Source organism: Gadus morhua, chromosome 22 (assembly GCF_902167405.1).
Source record: "Gadus morhua chromosome 22, gadMor3.0, whole genome shotgun sequence".
NCBI lineage: Eukaryota > Metazoa > Chordata > Actinopteri > Gadiformes > Gadidae > Gadus > Gadus morhua.
This window is the reverse complement of record NC_044069.1, coordinates 3,181,183-3,189,752: the sequence shown is the minus strand read 5'-3', so window position 1 is coordinate 3,189,752 and position 8,570 is coordinate 3,181,183. Positions and strand designations below refer to the sequence as shown.

The window sequence follows — 8,570 nt, the reverse complement described above, 5'->3', positions numbered from 1 at the left end:
CCAGCGTCTGTTTCAGCGTTTATTTTTCCTTCTGTGTGGCCGCTCCCAGCTTCTGGTTGAGAACACCTAAACCTTTCAGATAGGCGCTGGAGGCACTGGGCGGACTCGTCTGACCTGTTAACAAGAAACTGGACTTGTTCCAGCGGTGTCCGGATGTCATCATGATATGTCATTTATAGAGAATAAAAAGGTGTGCGTATCTCTCTCTCTCTCTCTCTCTCTCTCTCTCTCTCTCTCTCTCTCTCTCTCTCTCTCTCTCTCTCTCTCTCTCTCTCTCTCTCTCTCTCTCTCTCTCTCTCTCTCTCTCTCTCTCTCTCTCTCTCTCTCTCTCTCTCTCTCTCTCTCACAGACCAAACACACACAGACCACATCTACGTTGTTTCCTGGCAAAAGAGGATCTAGTGTGTATATATCTTGTCACATGAGACTTCAGCAGTAATTGATCAATGTTGAGTGAGTCTAGTAAACCGATATCCAGCCCGCGTCGACTAGTCTGAACCCGCGCGGAGGAAAGCGTAACTTTCTCTTTCAGAAGACCACGGGGTTTATTTGATATTACTAGTAGAATAAACACTAACCTAGAAAATAAACAAACTCCATTCATAGACTATTGGTCATGACCTATTGATGAGTCGCCTACATGGCCGGGTTCCACAATGATATGCGAATTTGAAGCGTTCATTAGCGACAGCAATCCAACAAAATAAGATCTCATGAAATAAAAACAGTGTAACATGAGCCGCAATGGATCAGAGGAGATAACCCCTCCCACTTTATGCCTCAGTGGAGATAACACCTCCCACCTTCACAATGCATTCACAGGCCGTGACTGACCTCTAGTGGAAGAGATGAGAGCAGCAGAAGATGGGCTCGCCATAATCCTTAGGTTTGGCACTATCCACTCGCCATATGGCACTATCCACTCGCCATATCCACTCGCCATAATGGGCTAGGGTGAGTAGCATCCACACCACAGGCCCCGTTGCCAAGCCTGTGGCCTCGACTGGTTGTGTTCTTAACGTCTGTGTGGGGCAATTTTTTTAGGCCAGAAATGTAAAGCCTATGACTATCGAAATATGACTCATAGGTCGATTTAATCGGGGGGTTCTCCCCGATGACATATATATATATTCACAGCTCCTTTTTTATATATATATATATATATATATATATATATATATATATATATATATATATATATATAAGGAGCCGTGAATAGGCCTACACAATTATAACGTGAGAAGGAAAGAAGAGCAATCCTCTCTGACTCACGTGAACAAAGTGCAGGGCTGTAGCGCATTCGCAGGCTGAATATACAGGGGTGCACATAACTTCTTTATTGATCGATTGCATGTGACGTCACGCGTGACTTCGGCGGCCATTTTGGAGGTCGACTCGTTGTGTATTGGACGCGTACACGTGTGCTGCTGCGTTGTGATTTAGCGTTTTACCCATTATTTTCCTCAACAAGTATGGTTTTAACGTGTTGTGCGGTGGACTGCCACAATAGAGCAGAGAAAAATGGTTCTGTAAGATTCCACAGAATCCCTAAAGATGTCGAAAGACGTCGTTTGTGGCTTGGAGCAATAGGCAGGAAAGATTTTCAGGGCACCGAGTGCACCCGACTGTGTGGGGCCCATTTCATAACAGGTAACAATAACTGCTGTGTCATTTATTTTTACTGATAAAGTCATATACCTCAGTCGCAGTGCCACAGTCATTTTATATTAGTCTACTAGTATCAGAATTAAATATTGTGTTAAGCCTGGTACAAAAAATTATCTCACTTGACTTTTGATTGCAAAAACTATTTCAGATCATAATGTGATATCTCCCATTGACCATCATCTTGATTATTTCAGGAAGTTCAGCTGCTGAGTGGGACAAACAACATCCTGATTGGGTGCCAACAATTCACACCACAAATGTGATGAACGCAAAAGCCAGAAAGCAGTTGATCGCTACAACCGATGTCAATCAGCATCTAGGAAGCGGACTAGAGAGTCCCAAGAGCATGATGAGCGCCCTCATGAAATCAACGACAATGGTATGCTTCCCTATCTTATAATAAACAAGAACTGAACATGTAAGATAAATAATCCCTACTGGTATTTATTTATAATAACTGACGTGCTTGTTTTAATACCGCTTTTCCTACAACACGTACATTAATGTATATTGTATATTTTCAGATAACGGTGAAATCGAATCCTGTCCATCAGTGTCAGAGAGCAGTGGAGACAACAGTCTACTTGAATCATATGCAAAGGAGCTGGCATCCGTCCGGACAGAACTTTATTCTCTCCGTGAGGAGAACGCTCGTCTCAAATTCTCGTGGGAGATACTCAATACACCTGAGCAATGCCACTTTTACACAGGACTACCAAACATTGGATTGTTTTCTGCTCTTTTTTCATTTGTGACAAAAAATAAAGAAAAAGAAAAAGAGAACACAATGAGGAAACTGTCTCTGAAGGATGAACTCTTCATGGTGCTTGTAAAGCTCAAATTGAACTTACACTACGATGACTTGGGCCAGAGGATGAGTGTAGATGGTACAACAGTGTCTCGAATTGTTCACAAATGGATTGACTTGCTATTTCCCTGTATGAAAAAACTTGTTGATTGGCCTGCCAAAGATTCCATCCTCAATACGCTTCCAGATTCCTTTTTTCGATTCAATAGAAATGTGAGATGTATCATTGACTGCACAGAATTTTTCATTGAAAGACCGTCCTCATTCAATGCTAGATCGAAGACTTGGTCCAACTACAAGCACCACAACACTGTCAAGTGCTTGATCGGTATGTGTCCTCAAGGGGTCATAACATTCATTTCCAAGTGCTATGGGGGAAGGATTAGTGACAAGGAAATCACCAATGACGGTGGGTTTCTGGACAAATTGGACCATGGTGATGTCATTCTGGCAGACAGGGGATTTCTTGTTCGAGAGGAGTTTGCTGTTAGGGGTGCTTCGTTGATAATTCCTGCTTTCACTAAGGGTCACAAACAGCTTCCTCCTTCAGAGTTAGACAAGTCTAGGGCTATGGCTAGAGTGAGAGTTCATGTCGAGAGAATTATCGGTGTCTTGAAGCGTCGCTATGGAATATTGAAAGGGCCAATACCAATCTCACTTGTTAAGAAGAAGACTGACACTGTATATGCTACATTGGACAAAATTATGGTCATATGCGCTGGTGTCGTAAATCTGGGAAATGGCATTGTGCCCGCAACAGAGTCTGGCTAGATATGTGTGAATATGTAAATACTATGTTCTGAACTATCTGGTATCATTGCCCATGATATTATTGTTATACTGATGTATTGAATCAAATAAAAATGTATATAACAGCAAAAATGATTTATTAATTCCAATACATAGTTATTGAGAAATTACATATTACACGACAGGGGTTGACACTAACGGTTGCCCGCTTGCCCGGGGCAAGTAAAAAAGATGTTTGGGCAAGTTGAGATTTTTTCTGGTTGCCCGAACGGGCAAGTGGATGAATATAAAAGCTATTTATTCAAATGTTTTTAGAAACTGCAGAACAACCTTTTGTTCCGCAAAACCACACAAAATAGAAGTATTTGCAATTGATCAGCGCGCTGTCTTCTCTTCTCTCGGAAAGCGAGTTAACAGACACGCATCGCTTCAGTGCGAATATAGCCCCGCCTTCTGTCACTCACTCGCAGTGCGGTCTCTGGCAGTGATTCGCTAAAGGTTAGCCAACACAGCTAGCATCTCAAGTGCAGCACCTCCGCGAACGGTTTAGGTAGAAGTTAAATGGAGTAGTGATGGAGGAGTGCAGTTTGGAAGTACTTTGGATTGAGGCAAATTATCAAGGAAAGTCAAGAACACGGTTTTGTGTTTCATAACTGTGCACATACGCACAGCAATAGCGATCTTTTTCACGAAATTGGACCCTCACAAACGACTGTATATATTACATGAAAGCTGAGCCTCCACTTATTCCAACAGTCCAAACCATATCATTCTGTGACTAAAACTCGCAAATAACAACTGTTGCATATTCTCGAAGAAAGTTGTCCAATCCCGGGTTGCTTTAACTCACTTCATTTATTATAAAGTCGTCGGCATGTTTCGGCATGGTAAGTGAAGCTATACGGAGGGAATTCTAGGAATTGGTAGAACAAATGTGAGAGATAATAACTCTGGCTACTACGGGACATGGGCAAAGGCCCATGTCCCCTCGCGGGTGTCGCTGAAAATCTCTGGCCCCTTCTGGTAGTGTGCACAGGTAAGGGACCGTCAAGTGGGCGTGGCCTAGTGAACGTGGTGGCTTCGGCTTCTTCAGGTGATGCCTTCTGTGGTGGAGCCGCTTTCAATAAGGTCTTGCTCCCCTAGTGGCTATGTATAGTATTTACGGCTTATATGTTTGGTCGTGCTTCATTGGGTCTATGTGTGGGTAGCTTAGATTCTTAAAATACGTAACACAACTTAAGAAGAAACGTCCCCTTTTCTTTTAACAACCAAAAATGAAGTACCTTTGTGATTTTTGTCCACAAAGTTGATTCTGATCGAATAAAACCACCATAAACAGATTATTCAGTATCTGGCCCAATTTTGCAACTTAACATGGTGTTTTTAATCAATGAATAAGAGAAGGTTTCTTAGGAAATAGGTAAATTGCCTTCAATCAGAAAACATATTCTTCAGCGCAATCTAGTGGCCATATATTTATTTGCGAGTGTTTGGCTTGGTGCATTCGATTGCCCTGAACTTTAAATAGAGGTGTCAAGTGTCAAAATTGTAAGATATCTACCTTATTTGTGTCTCATAGTAAGACAGCGCTCCCAACTGATAACGACCAACTGATACTGATAATTATTTCAGGTGGAAATGTTATCTTCCACTTATGCTGTGTTCCATGGCTTTATTCACTTTAACCAAGTATTATCCCCATTGAATATTTCACTTGCACAACAATCTTTCTTTTTTCCCAAAGATGACATTATCGCCCTTGCAGTTGTGGAGATATAATCTCTTTACTTTGGGTATGTTCTTTCCTGAAAAAAACGTTTCCCCTGATATCGAAAATGGTATAGAATATCGATCTTTTTCCAGGAATAGTGTTGAAGTTAGAAAATCCAGTATCGTGACTGACAACCCTACTAGAAACGCTGTGATTATTCAGTTAGAGCTACAAGAAACTTGAAAGTTAAAAAAGACATATCTTTGCTACTACCTCTGACATTTAGTTAGGTACATTTGCATCAAATCATGCAGGTCTACATATAACTTGGCGATAGCTTTAATAGGTTGCAACTGTGGACTGAAATCACTTCATGGCACGATGTGACCGCTCGATAAATAAGCAAACAAAGAGAAGTTTGTTATTTTTTAAACATGTGTGGAAGCTAACATTCAGCTTCAGTCTGAGCTAGGATGATTTTTCTGAGCCCCCCCAAAACCAGGCCGGGTGCCTGGCAAAAAGAGGCCCGTTCACGATTCTGATCATAATTTGGGCAAGTGAACATTACATTCGGGCAAGTTGAACCTGACCTGTACTTGCCCGATGGGCAAGTGCTTTTGAAACCTTAGTGTCAACCCCTGCACGACCTGGAATGATTACACCTACACAATAAACATACACAACACAGAATACAATATACATTGAGTATACAATTCATTCCTTCAAACATATGTACAGTGACCACACACTTGAAAGAGCAAACAATAGCCATTTCCACATATTGATGATTATATACATACATACTAAATGCAAACTTCAGAGGAAATTACTGACAACAAGAGATATGATACAATATGCCAAATATAACAAACTAACAAAATCACTTCCTCTTTTTCTTAGGCGGTTGCAAACTCTTACACTCTGGGCAAAACCAAAGTTTGGTCTTGGGGGCTTTTGATAATGTAAGGCAGCTCAAATGGTACCACTGGTTCACACAGTTTTGGTAATCACACCCAACCATTTCTTCGAAACCATCATCTGGTTTCCTGCAATAACAAAACAATTCTTGTGCAGCTTCAGTGGGTGCTTGTTGGGGAACATTAGTTGAGAGAGGTGCCCTTTGAGTGGCTGGAGTAGAGCTGGATGTTGAGCTGGACGAGGTACCGGATGATGGGCCACAGGGGTCACATATCACATCTCTATATTGGCGTGTCATAAGTTCTGGAAGTATTCCAGATTTGTATACAGCATTTATCCTGTCCAAATGCTTTGGAATACAATTGTCTTCTCTATACACTCTGGTAACTATGCTACCACGGAAGGTGAACATCATCAAGTCACAGTAACTCTTTTCACAAATAGACAGCTGACACTGGATCTGGGTGTAGTGGGGGTGGTTTTGTTTGAGGGATGAGCCAATGATCTCACCATTTCCAACTTCAAATTCAATGGGGAAATCTGGGTCAATCTGGCTAGCTTCCACTGGGTGGACCATCCTGTGCTTATAGGGGCATTTCACCTCCAGCAGACCCTTTTCGCTGCAACAGCTGCAGCTGATGATACCATCGGGACTAGCCCCGAGATGTGGGTACAAAGGGTTAACGATCAACCCAGAGGATGAGTACCTGTACACATGACAAAATTGTAAAATATAGGATATTAGTTTATAATCATTCATACAATGATAAAGAAAGTAAATAGAATAACTATAGTTTTAAACCTGTAAGGTCAAAAACTAGGTTGTACCTGAATTTGGTGTGTTGAGTTGATTTCTCTTTCACATACATCTTACGGGCCTTCTTTTCAAACTTAATCCCATGTGCAGTGGCTTTGGAAGTAAATGATGACAGCCCACATATACTTTTGACAAGGGAGGGAGCAGGTGATGTGGGGTCAGTGTGGAGAACACGGAATAGCGTTGAAGCTGTTATCCTCCCCTTTCTCTGTTCCAGCCAGTCATCACTCAACTGCTGTCTTCTGGTGAACATCTCCAGACCAGCACTTTCAGATTCAGTTATCTGAGCACAGCAAGAAGACTATGATAACAATATTATCTCACCACAAAAAGCCAAAAAAACAATAAATGCATCATAATAAGTTGAGATCATTCATGTAGTGTTTTCTGGAGGACAGTGCTTACCTTAAGGCTGAGGAACACTTTATCAAGTTCTCTTTGAAAGTCTGGTGTTGACATGGTTCTATACTCGGGTTTGTATAGTAGTGTAGTAAGAGGTATGGGCATGTGTAGAGGGGTTGGTTCCTCTGTGGCTGTAGAAAACTCTGGCACTACACTGAGTAAGACGGTGGTGGGGTTTACCTTTTGCACCTAAAACAGACAACAAGAAATTATTTGATCAAACAAAACAAGGTACCAGTGTTTGCTATTACAGATATTAGTCAGATGGCTATCAGATAATAAACATACTCATGAATCATAACATACATCAGCAAGGAATGCAATAAAATCACTGTGATTTGGCTCCTTGATCTCTTTGGTAGGCTGAGGCTCGACTGTCCGTGTTGTTTTGTTGTGATTTGGCTTGGAAAAATCCATATCAACGACTGGCCCAGATTTAATCTGTCAGTACACAAACATTTTTGGCATCAAAAAATGTAACTACCAGACAATGGTACAGTCATCTTTTCAACTGAGTTATCATCTCACACTTACCTTCTTCACAAATGTCTTGTTCCATTCACAGAGTTGTGATGTACATGCATCTGTAGTCAAGCCAGTACGGTGACATGCCTCCACTTTGAAGAGGATGGCTGCGACATGGGAACACATGCTACCCAAGCTGTAAAAACAAACAAAAATCTAAATTATTCACAAGTGTCATTGTGTGCATCTAAAGTAGACTGATTAGTAAACTGTCTACAATTATCACTGATATGACCAAGCAAGTTTATTCAATGTTGATTCACTTACCCAGCCATGCAGGTGCAGTGACCATTGACCACAGTCCCATTATTCTGTGTGTTCACCCAGGCCTCATGTGGCTTGTCTGGAGAGCGTTGGGAAGGGTTGACTTTGGCTTTCAATAGAAATGAATCCGTGGACAACTTCTTCACAAAAATATCTCTCACCCAACCGCTTCCAAAATAGTTGTAAGCCTCGAGACTCTTGTAGGCCTTCATATTTTCATTGGTGTAATGCGACGTTGTGCACACGAAATAGGAATAAATGTCACCATATTCCACAACTGGCCACGTTTTGGGCTCATCAACGAACTCTTTGTCCTCAAAAGGACATTTACTAATGTTCAGCTTCTTGAGCTTTGTTATATAACTATCACAAACTTCTTTTGTAAGCGATTCGACGTAACTTTGCGCGAACGATTTTCCCATCTTGAAATTTGACCTCCAATATGGCGGACGCTCGCGTGAAGTCACGTGACTGCAATCGATCAATAGAGTTACTGAGTTGAGTACCAGGAGTTGGTGTTTGGTACGCACCCCAGACATAGCTCCACACGTAACATCGGATCTTATGAAATTTACCCAGTTTCACAGAGGTTTTTTTGCGTCACCTTTTTTTTTTATCAAACTGCAGCAGCTCGACCACGGAGCGTTTGATTATCTGACAAAAGGAACGTTGCGATCAGCTGTTCTCCAGTGTGTGCGTGGTGCACA

At 41.6% G+C, this 8,570-nt stretch overlaps 1 long non-coding RNA gene across 1 annotated transcript; it reads right to left on the bottom strand.

Annotated features, from left to right (window-relative positions):
• Nucleotides 1–7,117: 7,117 nt before the first annotated feature.
• LOC115535501 (uncharacterized) lies at nt 7,118–7,906 on the bottom strand. The gene is made up of 4 exons (XR_003974508.1): nt 7,867–7,906; nt 7,609–7,735; nt 7,381–7,515; nt 7,118–7,263 (listed from the first exon to the last, which is right to left on the bottom strand). It is a non-coding gene; the product is annotated as an uncharacterized LOC115535501 (long non-coding RNA).
• Between the last annotated feature and the right edge of the window lie 664 nt (nt 7,907–8,570).